This window comes from Oncorhynchus masou, chromosome 15 (assembly GCF_036934945.1).
Source record: "Oncorhynchus masou masou isolate Uvic2021 chromosome 15, UVic_Omas_1.1, whole genome shotgun sequence".
Classification (NCBI taxonomy): domain Eukaryota; kingdom Metazoa; phylum Chordata; class Actinopteri; order Salmoniformes; family Salmonidae; genus Oncorhynchus; species Oncorhynchus masou.
The window spans coordinates 49,181,138-49,201,416 of NC_088226.1; the positions used below are offsets into that span (position 1 = coordinate 49,181,138).

General features: G+C 38.8%; 1 protein-coding gene across 3 annotated transcripts in view; it reads left to right on the forward strand.

The window, feature by feature from the left end:
* The first annotated feature begins 1,264 nt into the window (after positions 1-1,264).
* Positions 1,265-20,279, forward strand: part of LOC135556387 (F-box-like/WD repeat-containing protein TBL1XR1) — a 49,323-nt gene continuing 30,308 nt past the window's right edge. The window contains exons 1-3 of one of the 3 annotated variants that reach the window (XM_064989551.1): positions 1,266-1,548; positions 8,469-8,516; positions 11,491-11,555. The gene's annotated coding sequence lies outside the window, so the exon portion shown is untranslated. Of the gene's footprint in view, positions 1,549-8,468; positions 8,517-11,490; positions 11,556-20,279 lie in introns of all 3 variants that reach the window. The other 2 variants (XM_064989554.1, XM_064989553.1) reach the window with 2 other exon arrangements.

The window sequence follows — 20,279 nt, forward strand, 5'->3', positions numbered from 1 at the left end:
TTAGGCCTATATAGAAAACTAATGAATCATTAAGTGACCTTACTTTATTATACAAGCACCATTCTGGGAAGTGGCGGAGCATCAGATTAAGTTAAAAAAAAAAATAGAATGTTCGCAAGTATGGACCCACCAATGTCACAATCTAACAGAAATCCTGCTCTCACAGCATTACTATGACCTATGGTTAGGACTATTGATTGTTATTTATACGTTATTACAACCAGATTAATTAGAGGCTTCATTATTCTCAACATTAGATATTTCATTACTATTGTGTTTTTCTTTGTGGGGCTATAGGGCTGGAACATCTTGTTTCCAACAGGTCAAACTCAAACAATTTACCGGCGTGCTACATCATCCTGGCAGTCACATGCCACCTCATTTTACTGCAGTTTAGGCCTACCCATGCAGGCAATGCCTTTTGCTTGGCTGCTTTTTGGGGAAATCTGTCAACTTTAATTTCCAAAAATAGTTGTGTTCCCAGTCGTAGGAACCATGCCACAAGTGAACAACACAATCCAAATGTTTATTTTGACATGTGAAAACAACTAGACTTAGTAGCTAGCTTAACTAGCTAGCTGTTTAGCCTGACAAAACAGTTGGGTTCTGTTCAGTACAACAGAGCGGTGTGCAACGTTGAATTCAACGGAAACAGTACAGTACTGAATGACCAGTTGATGAACATTGTGATTATGGTGGCCCAGGTGGGAGATTGCCATATGGTGTGCTCCACAAGTTTTGCGATTTCAAATGTCACACCCATATTGGTCAGGCCACACCTCTCCACACCCACACCAAACAGGCGAAAAAGTACCCCAAAGACTGTTGAAGAACAGCGCACACTGTTTTGAGGAAACGCATCATTCATTACAAACTGTCACGCAACGTACCAAATGTTGAATCAAACTGAACTCACCCCAGAAGTTTGAACATTCCATATGTGTAACATCACCCACTTCAGGCTAGTATTACTATGTGATAAGTTATGATTGAAATATTTGCATCTTTTTTATTTAGATTTCTGCATCTTGAGACTTCTCCAGAATAAAAGTGTGTGTACTGCTCTACATGTGTATTTTATACAAATACTATTTCAACAACACTAGCTAGGTTATATAGGTACATGAAACACTATTTTATACTGCGACACCCATTTCAATATGTTTGTGTCCTTCATACAGTTTCTACATAACTGCAGAGAATTGCCTCGGCCTGCCTCATTTTTGCCTGGAGAGTCACCTCCTCAGTGTTTCTGTATCTGAAGCCGTTGGCTGGTTCTGAACCGTTTGGCTCTTTCTCCACAAGCAAGCAACCTTACAATGTATCCCAATTGCTTTTCAATCTCATTTTTTTAAGGATTTATCAAATGCTACACTTATGTAATCAAAACACATCGCTCATTTGGGATTTTAACTACCAAGCCGCAATCTCGGAGTAGATTTATAACGCTTTATTGTGACTATATTTTAGAAAATAGCGGTGGAGGAAGAGATTCCATATAAGGAGCACAGCAGAGAAGGCACCCGTTGTGTGATCTGGACAGTTTAAGTAAGTGTTTTCTTGGCTTTTCTCGTGATTATATGTAATATAAAATATACTACGAGACGCATTCATTGTACACTATTGTTTGTTGGTCGTTATCGTCAATTATTTCACTGTCACCAATGTTTATTTTGGTAATTTCAACAGGGTGGGGGATGGGCAGCGTCAGCGTGTGTGCGCGCGAAAGAATGTGTGTGTGTGTGTGTGTGCGCGTGTGCGTGTGTGGTGACTAGCAGCTTGTTTCCTGTTCCTACCTACAACTTCACAGGGTTTGTAAAGTTGCTTGTTTACAAGCCAGTTTTTAACTGTATGATAATCACTGCCAAATATTTTAGATAAACCATTAGAACACTTTGACCATCTGAGCGGTTGTAAACGCAGATTTGTGGCCACAAATCTAGGTGTGATGTGCAAGGTTTGTTGTGATACATAGCTAGACACACATAAACATGCTAACGTTAACAACCATTAACTGTTGCTAAATACATAAAAGGGATGTGGAATGATGTATTTAGCCATATGTTAACCTCTATGTAATAAAGGAACAAAATCAGAGCTTATTGACAATTCAGTAATGTAACCCATGAGTGTGGGGGAGGGGAACCCAGAGTCAAAGCAAGACGACTCTAGCTCAACTTCCTCACAGTATAGCCTAGTTGAAATCCAGGAAATCATTAGTAAGGTTATGTAGTTATCTAGCCAACTACATAGGCTACACATATGATTTTCCTGCTGTATTGCTTAACCTAAGAATTGGTCTTTAATTGAGATTTTGTAGGTTAAGCCTAGCTCCTGTTTAAAAGTATATTGACCTGAATAGTGCAGTCTGACTACTGCTGTATTATATTATGGGAATATTCAATAAGTGAAAGTATCTATGATAATTACAATAGAACAAAGTTTATAACCCAATACTAGCCCAGTTAATTATCTGATTTACACACCTGTTTATATTCATATTTCATATAGACATGACGTTTATTGTATTTGCTATGGAAACGTTTCGCTTAAACAATGTCTCACCCCCCTCTTATGTAGCTAGTGGTGGAGTAGCACAGTTATGTAACTGGTGCTTGACAGTAGACTGAAGGAACATGTGGGGGATGGGAAGGATGAGTGGATTTCAGTTCTACAGCAGCAGTTCTTTGTTTCATAGCTAGATTGCCAGGACAATGACAGAACAAGACATCAGTATTAAATAATCTTTTATTAGTTCCCATACCAACCCATATTTAATTTAAATGGCACATATTGTCAGAGATAGTCATTTACAAATTGAAATACAGTCAGAATGATGATCTTCAGGCTAGGTCTTATTGTGTGTTCATGTGCTATTGGAAACTTGGGACTACTGATGAAACTCCCTGATACGCCAAGCTCCTGGAATCATCATAACTACGCATTTACAATGTCCAAAACAATTCATGTGAGCTTCCAAGTTGGAAAAACTTGTGAGAAACCTGGAATGTTGTGCCCTACGTTTTACAGTTAGGCTAGACAGTTTTCTAAGTTTCTTCTTGCAAGGAGTACTTGAACATAAGATTACACCAATAGGCTATCTGACAGTTGGTTGGCCTTATTTAGCCAAAATAATGTATTGAGCCATTGAGGGAAATCAAGTGACATATTTGAGGGAGTGAGGCTTAGTCTAGGCCTAATAGTAATAATGCTGACCTCTCCACACTAATCTGAAGGGGATTCAGCTTGGAAGGAATGATTTAAGCCTTGTTGGGGGTTAGGATAAATCAAAAAGGTCTAATGTGTACACACAGAGAGATGTGAAGTTAACTCTTCCCTGGCTAATATAAGTCAGTGCCAGGCTCTTATGTTAGGGACCTTTCCATTTCTCTTTGTTTTTCCTCTGGGGAGCCCAATGATACAAACAGCAGCCCCTCTCCTCTCCCTGTTGACACTAGTCACATCACTAGTCACATGGTGTGTATTGTGACCCCAGAGTCAAGTTCAACATTCTGAATGCCCAGGAGCCTAGAGCACCCAACCACTTAGAGTAGTGCCTCTAAAGGCATCAGCGTGCTTCAGTTTGGCTGGCGGCTTGCCAAAGTCGGCAAGACGAACCAAACTAGTGTGCTCACATACTCCCAAAAAGACATTTGCTTGAAAAATGAGGAAAAAGCTGCAAAAAAGTGCCATTTATCAATTTTTTTGAGACGCCAGTATACACTTCCTCAAAATAGTCAAAATTTATCTAACATCACTCAAGAAGTCTGTTATTAATTATATATCTAACTAAGATGTTTGGTGCAGTATTTCACAATGAAAAATGTGCATGAAAATGAGTCGTCTCTCGTTGAATGACAACAGACTTTATTGAAGAATCCCTACTGTTGACCAATCTCTGGCGAAGGGGCGTGGATTTCAGCTCCGGACATCAGTTTGCCCCTAGAAAAATGTTTGTGTGTCCGAACAGCCGCAAAACCCTCACTGAAGTCCAAAATGGACAGAAACGGCATAAAATTCTTGTCATAATATATGCACAAACTCTTATTAAGAACTGTTTTGGCTGAGAAGCATGCGGATGCCTTTTGTCCCAAGGCATATCTTTCCTGCGATGTAAGTAAGATGTGACACAGTTTACAACCTACACATGCATAATACATTTTCTTTACATTATTTACAGGTTTTAATTAAACAATTTTGTGAAAAAATATATATTTATACTTCCAGATGTTAAGTATGATTTTTACACTAAGAAATGCCCAAACTTGATTTGTTATGAATTGGCCTGGTGCCATATAAGTGGTCTAGATATTTGTGAAAGTTAATTTATTAATTGGTTGTATCAGAAAATATTGGAGACACAACTGATATTTCACTCCGTTTGCCCAAACTAGCCTAAACTATTTGTATAACATACATTTGAGATTCATGACTAGGCCTACATTACAGTGCACTACGTTTGAAGAGTCACACAAAGCAGGGATTTAGCCAATACATGAATCACTGAGACAGGTTTGAACAGTGCAAATGGGTTAGCCTATTACTAGGGTGTTGGCTAAGGGAAGAGTAACATTCCAAATACATCTGTCACGTGAATACTCCACTCACATTTCCCTTAATGGGTTCTAAAGATTTTCACTGGAATAGTTAAACACGCTGGGAAGAATGATTGTGTTGGTCAAGCAGAGCGATCAATGGAGGAGGAGGCAGCTTTATTTGGGAGCACATAAAATGTAGGCCAATGTTCAAAACATTTGTTTGCAGCCAAATAGGATAAAGGCAGATTTACTCTTTTTAAGTTGCAGTAAGCTAAGAGTGACCTGCTTGAGGATAAAGGCTGTGTTTACATTGGCTGGTCTTTTAGATGGTGTACATAACTTCATGAGACGTCTGATCTAATATCAAATCAAATTTTATTTGTCACATACACATGGTTAGCAGATGTTAATGCGAGTGTAGAGAAATGCTTGTGAGAAATGCTAATATGAGAAAACATGTGAAAACGATTTGTGTGTTACTGAGTTTAGGACTGTTATAAATTAGGAGTAGGCCTATATTAACTGGGTTTTCTTTTTCACAATATTAATATAAGGTTGGCTAATGAAGTGCTAGTGGAATGGAATAAGGAAGTTCCTTATAACCTTTATTTGTTTGATTTAGGCCTAAACCTGAGCACAATGACTCGCTTTCCATGCACGGCTATCTATTACATCTAACTAAAGTTATCAGGGATTTGGCATGGACCATTCTCTGGTTTTGGATGGCCTAATTAAACTGTTCACTGCAGTTTTCGCTGGGGCTGTGAAAACAGCTCTGTTTCACCCTTGGTCACAAGGAAGACTGTGAAAAGGAGTTGGGACTTGGGAGGGAAGTGGAGGGTGGTTATTGACCAATCCTTTTACGGCAACTAGATTGTTGGCCCATGTGTATCAAAGATGTGCTGCACAAGTTTAACAGTGACCTAATGAATCGCTCATGTCAATTGTTAGTACTATTAAATGTAGTTTTTGCATTAAATAGCCTAATGATTGTCGAATGTACAATGTACAATGCGATAGAAACAGTGTGAATGATGAGCAAAGGTCTAGATTCTAGAATGAGGGAATTAGGCTAATTCCCGCATATTGTACATTGCCTTCATTGCAGAATGTAGGCTATAATAAAACATTTGAAAATACAGCAAGCTAGCAAACATGTTAAACTGCCATTTAATGACATGCTGGGTCTGTGGGATCTCGTTCTTCCAGTGCTGAGCCAAGTAGCCTGGCTAAGCATTTCCAGGATCTGTACTCCCAGTGTAATCCTAGCCTATCTTTCCCCATCTTAGAAACTCTACTATGGAATGTGATATGTGCTGCAATAACAGGGGGGGAAGGAAAGGATGAGGAGTTCCTTTGCTCTTAGGTCTTTCTCATATAGGCCATCGCTTACAACAGTGGTTGTATGAAACTGAATAGGAAAAGTATATAATTTTCATCCATATTTTAATAGTCTACATGTAGCCTGCCATTTGCATGTTATATACCTTTGCCTATTTAATCTGGTTTCTAATATAATTGTCAATCAACAGGAATTCAGCAAAAACTTTTTGGGGGCTAATTTAGGAAATCTGTCCCCAAGTACAGCGGCTAAATCTAGTTGCCTACCCCTGGCCTAGAGTATTGCACAAAATTGTAAAAAAAAACAAACAAAAAAAAAAAACTGTTGACTAATGACCAGTCATCAGCATAGGCGCTCGGAGGTGAGCACATATATCAGATTAGTGACCTGAAAGGACTCCCTTAAGATTCTGTGGTTTTGCCTCACAAAAACAGAGTAGGTCTACGTTTATATTATCCATATAAAATACTTGTAAAAAATCTAATGCAGAGGTATATTTGCCAGAACAGTAAAACGCTATGTCCCAATGTCATTGATGATGTTCATATGTCAGATAGGCCTAGTATGGGTGGCTACTGTCTGTACGTCTAAAGATAGCTGCAACATTGCTGCCTTCAATATTATGGGATGAAGATGTAACATTCTGGAGAATTAATAATTGTATTTGTGAGGAAGTAAAGGGCTACCCACTTGGCAACAACCATTATGTGGGAAGGCAGCCCTTCAAAGTGATAGTGTGCAGTGCAGACAGACCATGCTTTCCCTCCGATCCTGCAACCACTGCTGCATACAGGTAGGCCATATGATTCTGCTTGCTCTGGACTCCAGAGAAGTGACATGATATCCCTAGTTTATGTTGGCTACTAACATGAATGACTTTCAGCTAAAAATGCAGGTGTAAAAGTTTAGTTCTGCATCTTGCGTTTTTAAAATGCATTGCGTTTTTGTCTGTAATGACAGGCTACATTTGCGTAACGATTGTGCGTGCATGTACGTGCGCGGGGGTCGCAAGCTTCGAACCACTGTTTTTTGGGGGTCGCGGGTCAAAAAGTTTGACAACCGCTGACTTACGACTTCTCTTAAATCTTTAATGAAAAGTGATCCCTGGTGTATAGGCTACTTTGTTGACTCTCATCAAATGGGCAAGAGGCTCTCCTCTCTTAGCACCTTTCAATCTGAAACTGTGTTACTTTGGCTAGGCTATTTGCTGATTTGGGTATCAAGGACCATCCTGCTACGGCTTAATAGTTAAAGACAAATCTGATGGCTGTAATTTAGCAAAACAAATGTTTTGCTATGATGTTGTCTGCAGAAGTAGTATGGAGAAGCAGACTTGAAGATTATAATTGATTGTCCCACTGTTTGTGGGTTAGGCTAGCCTTACACTAAAGGCTGAGTATGATGCCAATGCAGTGGTGTAAAGTACTTATGTAATACTTTACAGTATTTTTACTTAAGTAGTTTTTTGTGGTATCTGTACAGAAAATAATTTACTTTTTCCCCCGTACATTTTCCCTGACATCCAAAAGTAGTCGTGACATGTTGAGTACTTAGCAGGACAGGAAAATGGTCCAATTCACATACTTATCAAGAGAACATATGGGCTGCGTTTCATACTCAAAGTAGACAGCCCTCGTCCCTAAACCCTCAGCCCAATGCCCTTGGGGAATCTCCGAGGCCATATTTGTCGTCGGTCCAAGTGATTAGCATAGCAAGGGAAGTTTGCAACGTAGGTCCCTCAGCCCTCGTTTTTTAATGGAGTTTGCGAGTGTACAATTATGTTCACTTTGGGGCCTGAAACACCCCATAATTCAATTAGCGAAGATTATACATCCGCTAAGAAATGTCCGCCAAAACTTAAGACCTAAATGTCAATATGGAGTCAACATACAAGTGTAAGTAAAAACGAATGTAAATAAGTTCGAAATTGTACTAATGCACAAACACGTCTTATAAAAGTAATTATGTTTTTGTTTGGTTAGCTTTTGGAAATTGTAGAAATAAAACATTTTCCTTCTTCAGAAGTAGCTAGGCAGGCTAACTTTAGTTAGCTAATTAATAGTAGCCGTATATTAATAATTATATAGTTAATATAAGTAGACATGCAAGTGTATACTCGTCAGACGTCATAAGAAGTGTCCACTTAATTTGAGGGCTGAGGGGACAGGGTGTGTATTTAGTGTTTGGAATTCAGCCATGGTCATCCCTACTGCCTCTGATCTGTCAGACTCACTAAACACAAATGTAAATGATGTCTGAGTGTTGGAGTGTACCCCTGGCTATCTGTACATTTTAATAACAAGAAAATGGTGCCGTCCACTTTGCTTAATATAAGGAATTTGAAATTATTAATACTTTTCCTTTTGGTACTTAAGTATAATTAGATACCAAATACTTTGACTTTTACTCAAGTAGTTTACTGGGTGACTTTCACTTTTACTTGAGTAACTTTCTATTAAGGTATCTGTACTTTTACTCAAGTATGAATTGGGTACTTTTTCCACCACTGTGCCAATGATCCATCGCATTTGTTTTCTAATGTGTATTCATTGATTTTAATCAGCATCACTTTTCTTCTTTGTCCTCAGACTAAAGAGGGATTACTGTCAGTTATCTGAATGACACTCGGGCACATGGTAAGCACACTAACCTCCCTCTATAAACTAGCTGATGTCTGAGGTAAATCTCTAATGTTGAGTCTTTGCGTTAACAAACATTTTCATAAATGTCTGCTTGTACTATCAAAGCTGTTGCAGGTTGTTTTATTATGAGTGAGGAATGAAGGGGGCTATTGGTGATGAACCTCGTGCCTCATAGCGAAAGGCAGACTTGTTGCACCCACACAATGATCACTGTAACTTTAGGTCATTAGTGAGCTAAATGTGCTGCTTGAAAAACCTGCCTCTAAATGCTGTAGATTAAAGGGAAACTCCACTCAAACACTATCTTTTGGTATTTATTCCATTAGTCCACTGTTGATACAATATTTTGCATGCCAGCAGTCAAGTTTTCAAGATATTGAACTTTTAAGAAGGAAAGTGTCACCGGTTACATCATCATGATGATGCAACTAATTAAAAAAAAATACCCAATATATATTTTTTGTGGATTTTCCCTTTTAAAGCAGTGCTGCTTGCTGCTATCCTATTATTAGCATTTTGTCATAGCCATCAAGTAGTGATTGGGGAAAAATCAAAAGTTACATATCGCAATATTATTTTGGGTCAATAATATATCGATATTTGACTCCCAAGTATAGAATTCTTACTTTTTTTGCTACTGTGGATAGCATTAGATAGTGCTAGTTTGCTGTACGTCTAAAGATCAATATAGCCTCAAGTAAATATTGAAACATGTTCAATTTGGTTTAAATAATGCAAAAACAAAGTGTTGGAGAAGAAAGTAAAAGTGCAATATGTGCTATGTAAGAAAGCTAACGTTTCAGTCCCTTGCTCAGAACATATGAAAGCAGGTGGTTCCTTTTAACATGAGTCTTCAATATTCCCAGGTAAGAAGTTTTAGGTTGTAGTTATTATAGGAATTATAGGACTATTTCCCTCTATACCATTTGTATTCCATTAACCTTTGACTATTGGATGTTCTTATAGGCACTTTAGAATTGCCAGTGAAACAGTATAGCTTCAGTCCCTCTCGTTAGCGCGCACTAACTAGCTAGCCAATTCACTTCGGTTACACCAGCCTCATCATGGGAGTTGATAGGCTTGAAGTCATAAACAGTGCAATGCGTGACGCACAACGTTTGAATGAATGTGCCTGCTTCGGCCTACCACCACTCAGTCAGATACTTGTATGCTTTTTTATTTTTTATTTTTTTTACTAGGCAAGTCAGTTAAGAACAAATTCTTATTTTCAATGATGGCCTAGGAACAGTGGGTTAACTGCCTGTTCAGGGGCAGAACGACAGATTTTATACCTTGTCAGCTCGGGGATTTTTCGGTTACTAGTCCAATGCTCTAACCACTAGGCTACACTGCTGCCCCGCTTGTATGCTCAGTCAGATTATATGCAACGCAGGACACGCTAGATAAAATCTAGTAATATCATCAACCATGTGTAGTTAACTAGTGATTATGATTGATTGTTTTTTTAATGCTAGCTAGCAACTTACCTTGGCTTATTGCATTCGCGTAACAGGCAGTTTCCTTGTGGAGTGCAACGAGAGAAAGGCAGGTCGTTATTGCGTTTGACTAGTTAACTGTAAGTTTGTCATTCTGCCCCTGAACAAGGCAGTTAACCCACCGTTCCTAGGCCGTCATTGAAAATAAGAACATGTTCTTAACTGACTTGCCTAGTTAAATAAAGGTAAAAATATATATATATATATATATATATATGTTTTCGGCGCCCAAAAATACCGATTTCTGATTGTTATGAAACCTTGAAATCTGCCTTAATTAATCTGCCATTCCGATTAATCGGTCGACCTCTAGTTGAAATCCTCAGGATGCCTGAGGATGTCCAAACAGTGGACTTTTTCAATAAAAAAAAAATTAAAAAATTCTGGATGGGATAAAAATATATAAACTAAAACCAGATATATGGTATGAATAAAAGATAATGGGCCTATATATTTTTTATAATCTTTGAAAACTATCATTCACCAAAATAAAGGGAGGAAGGGATAATAATAATAAAAAATGAATCTAGCAGTATTAATTCTCATTATGTTTGAGAAAATGACCTTGCATCATTCATGGCAAAATGCATAGAATTAGGTTTAAAACTGCAACATGGAAAAATTTATAGAATTGCAGCAAATGAGCTTAAAATGTAACAATTTCTCTATACCGCCAAGATGTGGGGGCTCAAAAATTCAGAAATTCAGCTGCGCCCATTTCCAAAGCCCCTGCCACACCCACCACCTAAGCCCCATTTTGATCCAGAAAAAACTCTGGTCTTACAATATCAGAAGTGCTTTCTCGAACATTGTCTTTGAACTACAGAAGGTTTTATTATGTAGCATTGAACAGAAAGCTTTAGGCTACATACCTCTCATGCTTTCACACTACAGGGGAATAGGATTGTCTACTACTCTTCAGTGGTTTCTAAATGTCAACCTGAAGTCAGATGTACGTTGATATAAGTACAGTCAAGGGGAAGTGTGTGTGTGAGTTCATACCCAAAATAATGAATTGTTTTATGACAATGTTGCTGCTAGGCTTATGTGTAGATTACTATCGACCAAGTTAAACGACACAATGACATTTGCTTACTGCTGCCGTTGTCTCTTACTTTAGGGGCATCAATGAGGTGGATTGAATATGGGCTAAATTACAAAGGGATGGGCTGAATGTTATGTTGGGATGATCTTTTTAAAGCTTTGATTAAAGGGGAACTCATTACCATCTATGTTATTGCATTGTTACCATTGTTTACTTACAATCTTGGGCCTGCAATGAATGCATCAAGCATGCTGCTTGCTAAACAGGTCTAACGATACTCTACTGTAAATATAGTGAAGATCGGCAAGTGTACGCCAGACAGACCTGGGAGCATGTCTCATAACCCTTTCACATACAAAAGAGGCATTTTGTAGTGCTGCAGTTTCCTAAAAACGGCTTAGTTTTAACCCTCCTGCTTGTCTTGCAGGTGCTGAGACTGGTGGACTGTACACTTTCAAACATATTTGTTGTGAAAACAGACTTACTACTGTGGTAAGTAGGGTCCTACATATTAGTTTATCTATTGTGTTTTTGGCTAAATGCTGTGTAATTAATTTATTATTTTTATTGGATGTCTCTAATTCTCAGCTCTGTGAGCATAATGTGACAATCGTTATTGTAGTATAGCCTAGTTACTGGGGGAGGAAAAGCTCTCAAGGCAGCAGGCAGTCCTGCTCCGCTATGGCTCTGATGTACTGTAGTGAGTGGATAGTAGGCACAGTGAAGATAGAGAGTGCTGTAAGGTCACTAGGGTAGAGTGGAACCATTTTACTTGCATATGTGCCTAAGTATTCTGCTGTGCAACCTGACATTTTAATTTAGGAGCACCAGTGCGTCTATAAAAATTAAGCATTTTAGCTTTATCCCAAATAATACCTACATTTCTTTGTGTGTACCCTCAGAAAGTATTCACACCCCTTGACTTTTCCCACATTTTGTTGTGTTACAGCCTGAATTTAAAATGTATTAAATGTAGATTATTTTGTCACTGGCCTACACACAATACCCCATAATTTGAAAGTGGAATTATGTTTTTCTAAATTTTTATTGATTAATTACAAATTAAAAGCTGTATTCAACCCCTTTTGTTATGGCAAGCCTAAATAAGTTCAGGCATAAAAATAAGAAGTCAAATAAGGTGCATGGACTCACTCTGTGTGCAATAATGATGTTTAACATGATTTTTGAATGACAACCTAATTTCTGTACACAACACATACAATTATCTGTAAGGTCCCTCAGTTGAGCAGTGAATTTCAAACACATATTCAACCACAAGGACCAGGGAAGTTTTCCAATGCCTCGCAAAGAAGGGCACCTGTTGGTTAAAGGGTAGAAATATAAAAAGCAGACAGTGAATATCCCTTTGAGCATGGTGACCACTTTGGGTGGTGTATCAATACACCCAGTCACTATAAAGATACAGGCATCCTTCCTAACTCAGTTGCCAAATAGGAAGGAAACCGCTCAGGGATTTCACCACGAGGCCAATGGTGACTTCAAAACAGTTAGATTGTCTGTGATAGGAGAACACTGAGGATGGATCAACAACATTGTAGTTACTCCACAATACTAACCTAGTTGACAGAGGGAAAAGAATGAAGCCTGTACAGAATAAAAATATTCCAAAACATGTATCCTGTTTGCAACAAGGCACTGAAGTAATATTGCAACAACAAAAAATTTGCAAAGCAATTCACTTTTTTTCCTGAATCAATGTATTGCATTAGATTTGCCTCAAACATTTTTTTCTTTTTCTTTTTTTAATTTCACCTTTATTTAACCAGGTAGGCAAGTTGAGAACAAGTTCCCATTTACAATTGCGACCTGGCCAAGATAAAGCAAAGCAGTTCGACACATACAACAACACAGAGTTACATGTAACAGTATAACTTCAGACCGTCCCCTCGCCCATACCCGGGCGCGAACAAGGGACTCTCTGCACCCATCAACAACTGACACCCACGAAGCATCGTTACCCATCACTCCACAAAAGCCGCGGCCCTTGCAGAGCAAGGGGAACTACTACTTCAAGGTCTCAGAGCAAGTGACATTACCGATTGAAACGCTATTTAGCGTGCACCACTGCTAACTAAGCTAGCCGTTTCACATCCGTTACATACACATGGAGTAAAACAAAACATACAGTCAATAATACAGTAGAAACAAGTCTATATACGATGTGAGCAAATGAGGTGAGATAAGGGAGGTAATACGGCCGGTTATAATACAGCCGGGAATCGTACCGGGGTCTGTAGTGACGCCTCCAGCACTGAGATGCTGTGCCTTAGACCGCTGTGCCACTCTGGAGCCCATTATAGATTTAAGTTGTCCGAATAGACAAGTAATAAAAATTCTAGCAAAAATCACAATATCAAACAATTAGGCTACTCTGATCATAATTGGATCATAATTGGATTGAAGTGTCATCTGGATGCGATGTTTAGCTCACTGTCCTCCCAATCTCTGCAGAGTGTATCGGAGTGTAATTATTGTAGGCATACATTGACAGGCATGAGTGGTCTTTCAATCATGCAGTCGCGAGATGCGTTTTTGCGATCAAAGCGAGTCTCGCTGTGTTTGCACATTTGTTGATAATAATTGTGATAAATGAGTTATTTGCCCAGTTCTAGCAATTTTTTTGGTCAGCAATGAAAATTCTGGAAACGTCATGGTGTGTGCATCAGCTACGTGTGGGCTGTTGAGAGAGGGCGAGAGAGATACTACAGACTAACAAGATAACTAGACAATCTACACAATATGTTTTGAATTGGCTATCTCCCTAGTTAACTATTTAGTTATTAGCATGGATTAAAGTCATTGTCATGTCCGATGGCCTAAAATAACTTTCCACAGGCACTCGTGTATAATCAGGGTGCGCACTTGATGAAAACGATGCTGCATACTCCGGTTGTAAAACTGCCTCTCAAGCGCTCAAAATTGTCTAAGTTCTTCTTTATTTTTTACTGTCCATGTAATTCTGACAAAATAAAAATAACAAAAATTGTATAACCAAATTGACAAGTAACTCCTGTGCTGTCAAGATCTCCCCTGAACACTGAATATATCTTAACCTTTACATACATAGTCAACAAAAGTTTAAACCGAATGTGTAAAGTGTTGGTCCCATGTTTGAAGCAAAAAATCCCAGAAATGTTCCAAACACACACAAAAAAGGAATTTCTCTCAACTTCTTGGCATACATTTGTTTACATCCCTGTAGGTAAGCATATCATCTTTGCCAAGATAATCCATCCACTTGACAGGTGTAGAATATCAAGAAGCTGATTAAACAGCATGATCATTACACAGGTGCACTTTGTGCTGGGAACAATAGAAGGCCACTTTAAAATGTGCGCACATACCACATTTTGTCACATAACTTGAGACATATGTGGTATTGTGTTTTGAGGGAGCTTGCTATTGGCATGATGACTGCATGAATGTCCACCAGAGCTGTTGCCAGAGAATTGTTCATAAGCCGCCTCAAACATTGTTTTAGAATTTGGCAGTACATCCAACCGGCCAAACAACCGCAGACCAATTATAATCACACCAGCCCAGGATCTCCACATCCGGCTTCTTCACCTGCGAAATAGTCTGAGGGAGTGCTGAGGTATATTTCTGTCTTTAATAAACCTTTTTTGTGGGGAGAAAACTCATTCTGATTGGTTGGGCCTAGCTCCCCAGTGGGTGGGCCAAGCTTCCAAGACGGTGGGCCTATGCCCCTCCCAGGTCCAACCAATGGCTGTGCCTTTGCCCAGTCATGTGAAATAGAGTCGGAGAGCTACTGGGTGTGCAGGCTTTTGCTCTAGAACATAAGCACATTGTAGAAAAAAAAAATCAGCTGACTCTGGTGTGTTTGAGTGGGGTTTGAGTGGGGTTTGATAAGAAGCCTGCATACCCACTAGCTCTCCAGATATTTTGTACAGTAGCCTATCAGTGCAGTATTTTACTTTGTTGGGGGTTAAGTGCCTTGCTCAAGGCCACAATGGCAGGAGATATAATACATGGGATCAGAGACCAGCAGTCTTGTGAAGTGGTTCCTGACCATCATACAACATGATTTTCAGTCACCTTTTTGGCCCATGGAGTTACAGACCTTTTTGTTGTTGTTGGGACAAGTGTCTGGAGCTTTCGGTCAAGTACAAATCTGACTTACTAAAAAAGTGAATGTCAAGACCTGAATAGTGGTGACTGCATCATGTTATGGGTATGCTTGTAATTGTTTAGGACTGGGGAGTTTTTCAGTATAAAAACAAATGGACTGGAGCTAAGCACAGGCAGAATCCTAGAGGAAATGCTTGTTGTCTGCTTTTCACCAGACACTGGGAGATTAATTCACCTTTCAGCAGGACAATAACCTAAAACACAGGGCTAATTCTACACTGGAGTTGCTTACCGAGAAGACAGTGAATGTTTCTGAGTGGCCGACTTACAGTTTTGACTTAAATCTACTGGAAAATCTTATGGCAAGACCTGAAAATGGTTGTCTAGGAATGATCAACAACCCATTTGACAGAGCTTGAATATTTTTTAAATATAATGGGCAAATGTTTCACATTCCAGGTGTGGAAAGCTCTATTTGAAGGCACTATACATTTTTCAACAAGGGTGCACATGTGCTCCTTGAAAAAAAGGTCAGTGTAGAGCCTTGGTGACCCTTGCATAACTCAAGCAGGCAGATCAGGTTTCAGACCTCAGACCTCTCTGCACTGAAGTGGCAGGGATCCTCTGCAAAACAGTCTTGTGATTAGCCTAATAGCTTGGTAGCATTGAATGAAGAATATTCTCTATTTTGAGAACATTATAGATTGAATAAAACATCTCACAGGTCTACACTGGCTATTTGTATGTTGTGGTAGTGACGACTTCTTTGCCTTTACTAAATGGACCTTGAATGTGCTCCTGACATTGGGATTTATACTAGTATACTGCCCTACCAAGCAAAAAGGCAGTAACTGCTCATAGCACGGAACTGAGAAAAATGGCTTTTATTTACCTTGGTTTCACAGTAACTTTATGCAGTTACTGCTAACATGACCCCCATTTTCTCCAAAACACAATACAATAGAGACAGGATACGTCCACATGATTAATGAACTCAGTTTCGACCAAATGAGCACTTACTGCCTTTTTGCTTGGTAGGGCAGTATATTGTCGGTCTACAATTGTTGACTTTACAATTGGAAGCAAGATGAATCGCTGTAGTTGATGAATAAGCTCTGGATCAAAAGGTGGAGAATTTTGTGATTGGGTTTATTATAGTTTGTTAGGCCTGTTGATTCACTCCCCAGTCCTATATCTGCTGTGAACGAAGGGCTACAGGCTCCATTTATTAGTATCCATTTATCAGTATGCATTTATGAGGAAGTAGCCTGTAGGCTACACATGTATGAACATTTGTATGGATAATAACTGCTGTTTCCTGATGTAACAGGAAGTGTGTATTCATTAAACTTTGCAGAGTGCTAAGATAAAGTGATTAGTGAGGAGAAGATGAAGATAACATTTGCATGGCACGTTGGAGTGAATAATGTAATTTCCATGTAAAATGATCCATGAGCAACATGTGAAGTTTATAGGAACATATCAAATTTGGCTACAAATGAAAGGTAAGAGTCTCAATATTTTTGGCATATTAAGGCATAGATACATTGTTCAACCGATTTCCATACTAAAAATAAGGAATAAGCAAAGGCTTTTATTTCTGGTCACACAGATGGAAAAAGGGTCTTTAAAAAACATCTAATACAGAAAGTCTTAAGGTATTAGAAATACATCAAAACACAATGTTGAATTAAAGGCACCTGCCATCCAATATCAAAATGTATATTTAGTTTAGCAGGAATTTGCCTTCTGCAAGTTTAAGAAATATTGTCATTTCTCTCCCTCATGAGGAGGGAGGTTTAGGGAAGTTCAAAGAAGTAACAAATAAAGGTAGACCTACCAATTAGTTAGTGTTTTTACTGATTACAATTTTGTTTGAATTATTAATTGATTAAAACTTGGCACTTTGTTATCAAATCGGTAACAGCGAGTGAAAAATCAGTAGCACATTAGAATACAGAATAGTCTTTGGCGGTGTACCAATTAAACCATATACTGGAGTAATTTGAAATATGAATGGTTTGGATTTCAAAACTGTAAAACATTATATTTTTATAAAATACACATTTGGGGAGGGGGTCTGAGGATGTGACACTGCTTAATTTATTTTGGCACATCTTAGAAAGTTATCTAAATTATCTCCATGCATTTGGTTTGCTCACTTGCCGCTTAGCTAGCAAGATAAAGCTTCTTGGTTACAGCAGAGACAATCAATCCCCTCCTGGAACAAGGTCCCTGCTGCCTACATTTGTTTTGTGCAAAACATAAATAGCATTTGGAAAGAAATAGTGCCCCTTGTGTGCACTGCTGGTAATGCCATAAGGTACAGTAATGGTATGAAGATATGAAAATCTTGGTACCGCCCAACCTTAGTACAGTAAAGAAAAATAGATTATAGTTCAGTACAGTAGTGTTGCACGGTATACCAATACTTCGGTATGAAAAAGGGTTCGGTACTAGGGCTGTGGCGGTCATTACATTTTGTCAGCCGGTGATTGTCAAGCAAATAACTGCCGGTCTCACGGTACTTGACTGCTAATTAACATTAACACGTTTCGCATCTCGTGGCTTCCACACAGCCTGAAAGCCACTGATGCAGACCTTTTGGAACATCTACGTTTTAAAAAGTCTAATAAATCCATTTTAATATAACCTACACTATCACAATAAATCCATTATTTGTTTTAGACAGGTCTAAAGAAACATGATATGAAGAAAATGTCTATTTCAGAAGAACAAAATAGCATACTCTGAGTTGTCCTTATGTTAGGCCCTGATATGGCTATTATTTTTTATTATTTTATAATATGAAGAATACAATTGAACTGAATAAAATAGAAAGGATATTTTCTCAAAATGATTACAAAGTGTGCACATGCCGCTATTCTGTGTTGAGCCGTTTACAAAGAAACTGTTCTTCGGAATGCTTAATTTAGAGTTATTATTTTCTTCAGTTGTGATACAAACGTTGGGATATATGTTTTGATTTTTAATACATTCCAAGGATGCATGATGGGTCTCTTATTGATGATTTGAAAAAAGTTGCAACTTGCACACACCATCAGTCTCTCATTCAAAATTTGACAAGCGTTTGATAATTTTCTCACCAGGCCTTGAATTTCCCAGCGGCATCCCCCTTGTGTGGCCGTAATGCCCCCTAAAAAAATGCCTTTTGCGGCCAAAATAAGTGGCCGTTGTGCCCTTGGGCTGAATATAATAGTTATAATTCCCTTCTCCCAGCTGCAGTGCTCCGAAGCACCTCTCACTCACATGGTTCTCTCAGATGTAGCCAATGCCCGTCACGTGATTGGGTCCTTCTCACAGGCATTTTGGCTAAGAAGTAGGCCACAAGTGAATGAAGACCGACGCATCGGCGACGTAACTGCACGTGCCCCTCTTATTGAATTCCGAGGCGCATATTGAAGATGTTAGAACTGTTCACATTCAGCCAACAAGATGAGTAGGCCTAACGAACAGCAAAAGCAATAGCCTATGTCTCCCATAGTGCAAAAGTTGACCTATTTTATTGGTCAACTTGTCCTTCTATGTAATAAATACATTTTCCAAACATACTCTGGGCTAGTTGTGGGATGGGATAGATCCCAAATTAATACAACCACTCACATCCAAAAAACCCTGTTTAAAAGCACTGTTCTCAAAAGTGATGGCAAATGCGATTATGCATGTAATGCTTTATTATAAAGGTGCATTTTTATGGTTAAATGATCTTTCCCGAACTTGAAACTTATGCGCAGCCTTTGTATGCCAGTTAGACTCTACACCGGTTATAAAGCGGATTAATGTGCTTAATTTGAAGAAGTTATTTGGCCACTTTAGTTGTGATACAAACCTTATCAAAACATGTGATGCTATGGGCTAGGCTACATGAGGTGTTCGACTAGGATTTGAAAAAGTCGGGGGAAAAAGGTATGCACTGTTTGTTGCCTTACTGCACAAGCTGGGCATCATTCACACTTGATAATACATCATATACATTATGGGCTAATATTGTGACCCATCAGACTATTCTTAATTTGATGTTGTCTTTACATATACTAAATAATATGTTTAAAATTGGTTTTGATTTAGAATGAACCATAATCTTGCACCTGTCTCAGAACATGGTGGAAAAATAGCAAAATGGAGGACGCTTTTCCTGCGGTTAATTTTCATGCCAGCCAGGTAGGCTATACTCCTGTTGTAAAGTGAAGCAATGTGCTTAACCTCTTACACTTATGGTGGCGCTATTTCATTTTTGGAAGAAAAACGTTCCCGTTTTAAACAAGATATTTTGTCACAAAAAGATGCTCGACTATGCATATAATTGCTACTGTTCGAAAGAAAACACTCTGACGTGTCCAGAAATACAAATATCTTCTCTGTGCGTGCCCTTTAACGTGAGCTTCAGGCAAAACCAAGATGACTTGGCATCCAGGAAATGACAAGGATTTTTGAGGCTCTGTCTTTCATGATCTCCTTATATGGCTGTGAACGCAAGAGGAATGAGTCTGCCCTTTCTGTCGTTTCCCCAAGGTGTCTGCAGCATTGTGACGTATTTGTAGGCAGATCGTTGGAAGATTGACCATAAGAGACCACATTTACCACGTGTCCGCCCGGTGTCCTGCGCCGAAATTGGTGCGCAAAAGTCACCTGCCAGTATTTTTCCATGGGGCACAGAGAGAGAAGCAAGCTTCCATGAACTGCATGTCAATGAAGAGATATGTGAAAAAACACCTTGAGGATTGATTCCAAACAACGTTTGCCATGTTTCGGTCGATATTATGTAGTTAATCCGGAAAAAGTTTCACGTTGTAGGTGACTGCATTTTCGGTTCGTTTCGGTAGCCAGGCGCAATGTAGAAAACGGAACGATTTCTCCTACACACAGACGCTTTCAGGAAACACTGCGCATTTGGTATGTGGCTGGGAGTCTCCTCATTGAAAACATCAGAAGCTCTTCAAAGGTAAATGATTTTATTTATTTGGTTATCTGGCTTTTGTGAAAATGTTGCGTGCTACATGCTACACAAAATGCTATGCTAGCTTTGCATAATCTTACACAAATTAGTCAATTTCTATGGTTCAAAAGCATATTTTGAAAATCTGA